This window comes from Quercus lobata, chromosome 2 (assembly GCF_001633185.2).
Source record: "Quercus lobata isolate SW786 chromosome 2, ValleyOak3.0 Primary Assembly, whole genome shotgun sequence".
In the NCBI taxonomy this organism is placed as follows: domain Eukaryota; kingdom Viridiplantae; phylum Streptophyta; class Magnoliopsida; order Fagales; family Fagaceae; genus Quercus; species Quercus lobata.
The window spans coordinates 1,164,172-1,174,986 of NC_044905.1; the positions used below are offsets into that span (position 1 = coordinate 1,164,172).

Consider the following 10,815-nt stretch of genomic DNA (forward strand, 5'->3'; position numbering starts at 1 on the left):
AGTTTTGGACAGAACCAAGGTCTTGCATAGTTCTCGGACCCAAGCCTCTGTGGAAACCAACTACTTAGAAGCAAAAGTACAAGTGTTGGACAGAACCAAGGCCTTGCATGGTTCTCGGACCCAAGCCTCTGTGGAAACTAACTGCGTAGAAGCAAAAGTACAAGTTTTGGACAGAACCAAGGCCTTGCATGGTCCTCGGACCCAAGCCTCTGGGGAAACCAACTACTTAGAAGTAAAAGTACAAGTTTTGGACAGAACCAAGGCCTTGCATGGTCCTCGGACCCAAGCCTCTGGGGAAACCAACTACTTACAAGCAAACGTATAAGTTTTGGACAGAACCAAGGTCTTGCATGGTTCTCGGACCCAAGCCTCTGGGGAAACCAACTACTTAAGAGGAAAATTGCAGGGAGTAGACACAGCCTGGACGTTATATGGCCCTAAGAGTCTACCCCAGATGAAAGCTATCCATTGATAGATGGGTTAATTCCTGGGCCGACCGAAATCCACAGCCTACCCTCGGATCCTCGATATCAGAGGAATTGGTGCAACTGTTATGGGGCCAGGTGTTATTAAAACATGGTCAAAGCCCCTCGCTGCTCGGCAGCCCCTCGGAGGGTATATTTTGTATTTATCGTTCTCGGACGATCGCCGTGCCTGTGTTACGGGGTATTAAGCCGCTCTCTTGGTTAGTTTTCTGAGTTTTACTTTCTGGGAGTTATCGTTATTATATTTGATAATACTTAATAATGTCGATAAGTTCAGATTGGTAAGGTTCTGTTTCAAAATTTCCTGCTTTAAACATCACTAAAGGAAAATACATACATAAGCGTACTTGTTCACAAAGTAATTGCTGCCGAAAGGAAAAGTATTTAGAAAGAAATAAACTCATCTTTTATTAAGACAAAGGAACTGTACAATGTACAATGAAAAGCTGGAATAAGCTTATACTAAAGCTAACTATGTAAGTGAAAAGAAAAGATACAAGAGAATAAAGAGAAAGCCGAGGAAGAAGCGCAGAGGAGGGGTTGGCTGCTGTTCCAAGATGTTGTCTAAGGAAACTATTCCTCGACACTTTCACATGCCCATAACTCAGGCAACCAAAGAGCCCAACTTGGGGCCTGCACCGTTGAAGAAAAGGTGCAGGGAACCTGACCTCAGGCTAACACCGTTTAAAGAAACGGTGCAGAGAGCCGGAGGTGGAGGGGCCTCCGTATAACCACGTCTGCGATAAAACAGACGGCGCTGATGGCGGAAAACCTTACTTCTGATGTGTCAAGAGTCTGACGCGACCAGTACCTGCTTCGGATTTTGGCTAAAAGAGGTAGAAAAACCATCCTCGCCTTACCAAGATGGAATATCATCTTGAGTCTGTGTCCACCTTGTCCAGACCACACCACCTTGAGCCTCGGAGAGACCTGGTGCCTCTGTGGCGGGTGCAGTTCCTTCACCCTTATACGTGCCTTAGGCATATTACACTAAGGATGGAGAGCACTAAATATGGAGACTGTGATTATGGTTGAAGGGATGCGGTTGAAAAGAAAATTGAAGGGTTTGAATGTAAGAGGAATAAACTCCTGTCCTACTTATTTAAAGGGAAAGGAGGAGATATTTAATTTACGCAGAGTTCCAAAGAATGCTACAGACAAGGAATAGTGGGCTCAAGTTCCAACGTCATTCGTGACCGTAGGATCTGAAGATCCTCGTGAAGGAGCACCTCGAGCGTAGGGGTGTCAAAGGACCCCGCGTGAGTGGGTGAAGGAATGCCTCTTAATTTGACACGTCCCCCGTGTAAGTAGAAAAATGCAAATATTAATGGAGTGTAGAATCAGAGCAGGCTATGATGTAGGCCCAACATTATCAAAACCCTCCTCCCCAACTAAAAAGTCGGGCAGCAGGCTTTTGAGGGGCTATTGTGGGGCCAAAGAAAGTGTAGCCCCGGCCCAGGCCCAGTTTATCTTAAGGTCCGCGGCCCAAGCCGAGGAGAGCCATTGCCGAGGACGACCTCCTGCTCGGCACTTCACTAAAAGCCCCAAGAAAGGAGCAAACTGAGTGTAGGGGCAGGGCCAAGAAAAAAGCAGCCAACACTGTAATACGGAATTCGACGTCTGACAAGCCCATGCCCATGCCCATGCCCATGCGCTTTTCAGCAACTCCCAACCACTCTAGGTATGGGTCGACTGGACAGGCCTGCACCCCAAAAGTAAAATCAACACGTGGACGCAAAAAAAGGGGATGGAACACCAGTATAAAAGGAGAAGAGAATAAAGCTCTGGGGGGGGAGAACTCCGAAGAAAAAAAGAAAAAGGGGTTTAGCTAGGGAAACCAAGCCCGCCCACGCAGTATTTCCCGTAGGAACTACTACTAAACAGCTCATTTATGCCCAAGGTCATACCTTTGAAGCCCACTCTCTACAAATGATATTGTGAGGGCCTCTTTTCGTACGAGCCCAACACTGTCTTGGGATCGTAACAAATTGGGTACCTACAATAGTGTTCCGTATTATATGTTAATATATTTATATTTGGTTTTGAAATTTGCTTAATTGTTTGGCTGTTCATACTTGACTGTTCATACTAAATTTTGATATTATTATTTTAAAGTGTGAATAATTTGTAGAAAAACCATTCACAATTCAGGCATATTTTAAAGGAAGAAATGTTTTAGATTCAAAAGATACGCTTTAGCCCTCTATTCCAAATGTTAGTTTTATTACTTTTATAGTTTTACTTAAACTAAGTGATATTTGAATGCCGATGGAATTTTCTTAGTAAGGTTGTGTTTGAAATTGTAACGTTTAAATCAGTATGCTAGATTATGATACATTTTCAGTTACTAATATTGTTTGGTTCCTTAGCATAATAGTTAGAACTTAGAAGCTATATGGGCGTGGTTATAAGAATATATTTGTTTCTAATCTTTGCCCCGTACAACAATTCAATATAAAACATTGGTTACACATTTTTGGATTGAATATTCACTTTAGGATGTTGATTATAATGAGAAGAATTTTGTGTAACAAGTCGCCATCTTTGTACTCTACCATTGAGCCCAAATATTGGAAAAAATGTTTCTTATAGGACCTTTAATTCTTCCTAAACAATTGTACTTGCTCTTGCCTGTACTAAAATTTCCAACTTTTTAAATCATATTGTTTTCTTCTGATGGCCCGTGCTATTACCCAATCCATTAAATATTGTTATCTATGTTTTCATACTAAAAGTTTGTGTTCTGGTAAATTTATATCTTTGAAAAGTTTTTAAAATTTCATATTCGATAACTTTCTCGTGCATCACATGGGTTAACGACTAGTTGTGTATAAATATAGAGTCATTTGTACGTAGCTTAAAAGTTAAAACTCGCTAAAAAAATATATAGATTACACAATTTATTTCATATTCCAACCATTGCTTGACAAAGCTATTAACTGCCATTGGTTGTCACCGGTCATTGTTATCCAATATCACTTCCAGCCAGGGCTGACCCTTCTACTAGGCCAATTAGGCCATTGCCTAAGGCCCCCAAGTGAAAGTGAGATCCCAAAATTTTAAAAAAGAAGGGGTAATAGAAAAAAAAAAAAAAAAGTTTCAGATGAAACTTCAAAAAATCTTATACATCCTTGTGACCAAAGAATAAAAAATCTGGAATATTCTTGGAAACACTGGTACCCCAAAAAATTCTTTGATCTAAACAAAATCAATTATCCCAAAAAAATCATCCTTAACCTTTAGAGAAATAAAAAATCAACTGGATAAAATGCAAATCCGATCTAAAAAATTACCCACAAAACAATCTCAAATCAAAACAAATCAAAAATCTTAAATCCCTAAAATTTACTCATACATTTTCTCTCTCTCTCTCTCTCTCTCTCTCTCTCTCTCTCTCTCAGTTAGCTAGATGATAACAATTTGCAAAAATACTGTCTTAAACTTAAATCTTTTCTCAAACATGATGTTTATTATGGTACTAATGGTTTAGATTTATTTTCAAAGATAAAAGTTTTAAAAGAAATTTACAGATAAAAGAATATACTCCAATTGACATACTAAAGTATATTAAAAGGTTAGATTCATTTTTAAATACATGCGTTGCTTATAGAATAGCCATGCTTTGCTATTAGCATAAAAATCACTTCCCTTGGACTAATAGTTATGTACCACAGCGCAATGTGGCAAATGTTCGCTTCAAATAGCAGAGCCATGCTCTGTTGTTGGCATAAAAATCACTTCCCTTGGACTAATAGTCTAATAGTTATGTACCATAGCGCAATGTGGCAAATGTTCACTTCATGTGGATTAATCAGCAAAAATTTTCATTTTTAAGCCCAACCAATGTAATGAACAGCTATTAATCTTAGAGTATCCAAAGTAGTGGAGCTTAAAATTTAGCTATTTGGTACCACAAAAAGTTACTTTATCTATTTACCTAGTCACTTTACAAAACATCCAGTAGCAGTGAATTTATTTTAACTTTCAACACAATAAAATAATATATCTACTATAATAAAATAATATATCTACTACAATAAATAATAATCACAACCACCACAACCGCTACCGCTACCACTACTGCCGCCGCCGCTACTAACTCTTCCACCACCGCCACATGATAGTAAATAATTGTTTAGTGTTAACAACTGATTTTTTTAACTCCAAATTATACTAATACATTTTTTTTTTTTTTACTAAAACAATTTCTCAATCATCATGATAGCAAATAATGATCCAGTGTAACAACAATATTTTGTTTTAACCCCAAATTATATACATACAAATTTATCTTTTGACTAAAAAAATATTCTCAATCATTATGATAGCATATTATTGTCTAATATAACAACATTATTTTTTTTTAAACCAAATTTTATATATACAAATTTATCAACCTCAATTGTCCAGAAGCAATCCTAGAACAATGTGAACTATGAAATGGAAAAACTTTATAAAAAATCATATAAAATAGAACACATATTATAGTTAGAACAATGTAGTTCATAGATTACTCACATACATAAACCAAAGTACAATTAAACTCACACTTGCACAAGTTCCTATGACTCATGCTTCTCCACATATAAAAAAGAAAGTTCCAACTCGCCTTACAATTGCCATAAATGTTCAATAAGGTCCAACTAGAGATGCATGATTTCAAGTTTCAATTGGACTTGCCTTCCTACGGCTCAACTCAAGTTGCACAATTTTGCTCGATTATTGACTTCAATTCTTAGAGATGTATAGCTCCACCATCAAATACCACTGTAATTTCAAGTTTCAACCCTGAAACTATTCTACAAAAGCCTTGTAGGAGTATACAAGTGAGACCAGGTTGGTTTTCATAAGTTTCAGATCAATATTCCAGAATTACACAGCTTTGGTCAGCATACCTTAAGTACTTTGCTTTCTATTTTAAGCTTAAATCAAAGCATTCTATACAAGTATATACACCAAGATGCTAACTATATTACAAAAACAATAATAAATCAACATATAAACAAATCTTTACAAGCATCCCAACTGATACAATTAGCAGACAATACTTAATTTCATCAACTCTGGCTGAACCTGCCTCAGTGCCTATCGAGAGTAATTGTACAAATAGATTATATGCAAATGATTCAAGCAGCACTGAGAGAGTTCTCCCAAGTTCCGAATTTCGAGCTGAAGTTCCCTCCACCATTCTGCCGGGCATGCTCAGAGATAACTGCTCTAACACAAAAATCCCATGTCATAGCTATCTCCCCAAGCAACCAGGGTTTTAGCAGGCTTCGGAGAGACACCTTGAGCCTTGACTTCACCTTTACTGAAAGATCCTCATGGTCCTCTCTGTTAAAGCAACCAAGAATAAAAGTGTGAATACTTCAAAGAGCCTTAGTTGATCAGCTCCATCCGAATATGTTAGGGTGAGAGCAAGAAAATAAATTACATGTCCTTAATGATTAGGAATAAAAATTGTCAAGAATAAGTTGGATGAGAATAAACTGTTAATAACTTTGAGTAGGCAGAAGACAACAGATATCCATGACATGTGAATGTCTCTCATTTTCAAATTCTGAGAATAAGCAAAAGATTATATGCGGTTCAGAAAACACTTGGATAATATTAAGATCTTTACACCTTTACCAATATCTTATTAAGATATTTCAACACTAAATATTTATCACTTCACTGCCAATTCAACAAATGAACCATCCCCAATAGACTCTTCAAGGATTTTTTTTTTTTTCCACTTAATTAAAACCTTATCCATCTCTGGTTTTAGAAATGGATTCTTCATATGATTAGATATAAATATTAGATGAGATTTGATATAATGTATATATTCCTATTCACCAATGGAGAAATCTTTTTTTAAGATTTCAATACATGTATGAACTATGAAAGGAAAAAAAAATCCTCACTCACAATTTATAAAAGTTGGCCACTCTTCTGTTGCTCATTAACTTGGCCAAAAACCAAATTCTTACTTCGAATGTAGAGTTATACAGAGAATTCCAGGGAGGATCTATCTTATTTTACTGAAGATGAGTATTACAAACGTTTTGATTCAATCGATTGAGAGGTTCATAAAAAATGTAAAGAAAACTGAATTAAACTAAAACACACAGGTCAACAAAATCAAATCAGTTTCAGATCTAGTTCAATTACATTTCTTTATGATTTCTTCTCCGAACTTCGATTTTCATTCTTTTAATTTCATTGTTAAATAGCATTTAGTTTTATCTTATCACAAACTCATCTAGTTCCTTGGCATTGGCACATATTGCTGTCTGTCTGACTCTTCAGCCTAATGAATACATTCCCCAGCACATGTTACTGTTACTCTAGCTTTATCTCTCAATATAGACATCTAGTAGCATTAACTAGTAGTTGTCTTCTGCAACAATATTAAAGCTTTCACGCCACTCTAACCCCATAATGAGGCAAAAGGTCTAAACGACATACATATTGGGAGTAGCATTATTACATACAGTCACATTGAAGCATGTGTTTGATATAACAGAACCCTATACCACTACAAATCAAAAACCACATTCCATGCCATGACCCTTTTCACACAATTAAGTGTACTAATCTGTCCTATCCTCCACTAAAAAAATACGCATCTATGTAAATCTCAACCCATATTCCCCTCAATCAATGCATCTGTATCCTCAAAATATCACTATCTTGTGCATTGCTAGAATCCTATAAATGTCATGTATCTTAAGGCAAGATTATGCCTCTGAGCTCTATCTAAAACAACACCTCCACACTAACAGTGATACACATCAATAAAATAAACAAACAGAAAATCAGTAAGAAGCAAAAACAGAAACAAAAAAATTGTAGTCTTTCCTGCACACAGAAAATTCCCAAACTAACATTTAAAAACAAAAACATAAATTCCTGCAAACAGAAAATTCCCAATACATTCCAATCCTCAACGATTTATCATTAGATTCAACAAATATTATAAATTTATCATTCCAATCACCCAAATCAAAAATCCCAAGCATGTAGATGAAGAAGACAGAGACAACTCACCTAAAGGCGAGTCGGGTTGGAGGCGTGGATCTGCGGCTTGGGAGTTCGACGAAGTGGGTCGATGTGCCAAAAGTGAAACTTAAAATATATGTGACAATGTCTTCCTAACAAACTCTATTTCTATCAATTAAATACTTTCCCCTTAACAACCCCACATGCAATTTGTCAGTAACTAGATTAAGGTTTTTCTAACCAGTTTTTTGGTGAAGTGCATCATTGTATAATCTTCCGAAACCTTTGTCTCCCCAATTATTTTTAATCCACCAAAATTTTTTCTTTGTTATTGGAGTAATTCCAAAGCCTGAAATTGCCACCACTTGTGCAACAAAATCTTCATCTTTAGCAATAGCTTCATAGACGGAATTTTCATCATGATTGTATTTTCCTAAGTCTACAAATATTTGAATTGTGTAGTCTACATCATCAGCATTAATTTCTCATTCTCTACATCTATCACTATGTAGTCTTGAAGATATGCTACTTAACATCTGCAGCATTAATTCCTCACTCTCTACATTTATCACTGTGTAGTCTTGGAGATATGCCACTGTCATCCCATGAAAGATTAGAATTAACACATTATGGCATCAAATCTCATATTTTTATTGTTATTTACATATATTTTCATTACAAAGAAGAAGAAAAATCTTACAAAATATTGTACATTAAGAAAGACTTTTGCAAAACCCCTCAAATTTGCACTCAGATTCTTTTGCTACTCCATATATCATCATCCAGCGAAATACTTCAAGAATGGGCACCTCATAGTCCCCTTCCAAGTGCGTGCATCATCTTCTTGCTAGGAATCTTCTTCAAGATGAAGCACACAATTGGAAGGGGGACTATGAGGTGCCCATTTTTTAAGTATTTCACTGGATGATGATATATGGAGTAGTAATAGAATTTGAATGCAAATCTAAGGGGTTTGGAAAAATCTTTTTTAATCCACGATATTCTGTAAGTTTTTTTTTTCTTTCTTTGTAATGAAGATATATGTAAATAACAATAAAAATATGAGATTTGATGCCATAATATGTTAATTCTAATCTTTCATGGGATGACAGTGGCATATCTTCAAGACTAGACAGTGATGAATGTAGAGAATGAGGAATTAATGCTGAAGATGTTAAGTAGCATATCTCCAACAGTGATAAATGTAGAGAATGAGGAATTGATGCTGAAGATGTAGACTACACAATTCAGACTTAGGAAAATACAATCATGAGCTACTGCTAAAGATGAAGATTTTATTGAACAAGCGGTGACAATTTTAGGCTTTGGAATTACTCCAGAAAAAATTTTGGTGGATTAAAAATAACTGGGGAGAAAAGGTTTCGGAAGATTATACAGAAGATGTGATGCACTTCACCCAAAAACTGGTAAGAAAAACGTTAATCTAGTTATTGATGTAATTGCATGTGGGGTTGTTAAGGAAAAAGTCCTTAATTGATAGAAATAGAGTTTGTTAGGAAGTCATATATTTTAAGTTTCACTTTTGGCACATGGTCTTTTTTTTGTGGGTATTTGGCTGATGAATTACAAGATAGTCTTATCCATGCTGCATTAGCCTAGGTTGACTTCAAGATACATGGTGCTTCAATTGATCATGGAATGTTTCAAAAGCTGTTCTCAAAAGATACATTAAACTTTTGGCCAGTAAAGGCTAAATTTTTTTCATATTAACAAGAAAACAAGGGACATACGGTCATTACTCCATATAACATTTCAGCCTCAATAAATGAAAACATAAAACAAACTACGCTATTCATATGATCAACTATGCCTAACAAATTAGTTGCAATTCTTGCTTTATTGTACAAATCAGAACCATATCTCAATAACATAGAAATGTCCAAGTAGAACCAAAGTTCATCTAGAAATACTTGATGTTTTATTAGAAGAAAAACAGAATCACCCAATTTTGGAAGATTATTTCGAATCAAAAACCCAAAATATTTTGGACATGCACTAACAAACATATAAAAATCTGTAATTTATTGCTTAACATTTGGGCAAAACTTGTAAAGCATGACTGGTGACAATTCAAGACAATAAAAAGTTTCCTCACAAGTTCACCTTTCAAGAGCCATAGTATGCATGTATAAAATGAACTACAACATGCCAAATATATTATCCCACTAGAATAATACACAGCTGGATAATCAATCCAAATTTAGGGAAAAAGAACATGTACTTAAGTAAACTTAGAAGGACAAAAAAGAAAAACATTTTTTAGAATACCTCATGACCAAGCAACAGAATTTCTAGCTAATGTCAAAGAGGAAAAACCTCCTAAAATTGCTCAAGAGGTACCAAAAACAAAAGGCTCAGTGCAAAAGAGGTGGTGAAGCGATTTTTTCTATTTCCTTCTAATCAACTACATCTTAATCCGAATTAGCAAGGTTTAAAATCTTTGTAAAGAATCAAAATGGCAAACCAAATATACAACTATATAAAATCAATATTTCAAGGATTCCAGTCTTTAAGTACTTACAAGTGAGCAACTTCTGTTGTCTTCTTCTTCCCAAAAAGATAGCTCGCCAGAACATCTTCCATTCCTACATCACAGCAATTAAGCAATTAAGATTAAAGAAATTAACCTTCAAGTTTAAAGCAATTAAGCTTCATTTTACGAAAAGTTATCAAATTTACAACAAAAGCCCAGATTTTTCTATGTTTAGTTTTCTTGAAGCAAAAATTGAATTTTTAGCATAAAACTCGAATGGCCAACCACTACTGACACTCTGTATTGTTAGGTAGGACAAAGAAAATGAAAATAGAGCAATTTTTATCATATGGGACACTTCAAAAATTAACGATTCCACTTAATTAGATTCCAAAAACTTCATTGCCTATTTGAAATTCTTCTTCACTACCATTAAATTATCTTATACATATCGACTCTCAAAAAAAAAAAAAAAATCTTTTACATAACAAACACGCACACAAATATATAGGAAGTGAAAGAGGGAAAAGGGGTACCAGAAAGAGGAGGACAAAGGGGATTTTGGGGATTTTCCGACGAGATAATGGCCAAGTACCGTCGGAACCACCGATCCGGCCAGTAGCTTCGTTGCTTCAGAGAGACCTTCACTCCATGAGAGTTGGGACTTGGGACAGCTTCACACACGAGAAAGAGGGAGGAAGTTTTTTTGTTGAAGAGCGAGATGGGTCTTCTTCGTCGGCGTCAGAATCGGACGAGCTTGAAGCTTCGCCGGAGCTTTGGAAGAATAGTAACTCTACTGGGTTCTCGAAGCAATGGAGATTCAAAGAATTGGTTCATCGAAGCAACAGT

At 35.9% G+C, this 10,815-nt stretch overlaps 1 long non-coding RNA gene across 1 annotated transcript; it reads right to left on the reverse strand.

Annotated features, from left to right (window-relative positions):
• Positions 1 to 5,304: 5,304 nt before the first annotated feature.
• Positions 5,305 to 10,591, reverse strand: LOC115970674. Its single transcript, XR_004087131.1, has 3 exons — positions 10,503 to 10,591; positions 10,015 to 10,078; positions 5,305 to 5,819 (listed from the first exon to the last, which is right to left on the reverse strand). It is a non-coding gene; the product is annotated as an uncharacterized LOC115970674 (long non-coding RNA).
• Between the last annotated feature and the right edge of the window lie 224 nt (positions 10,592 to 10,815).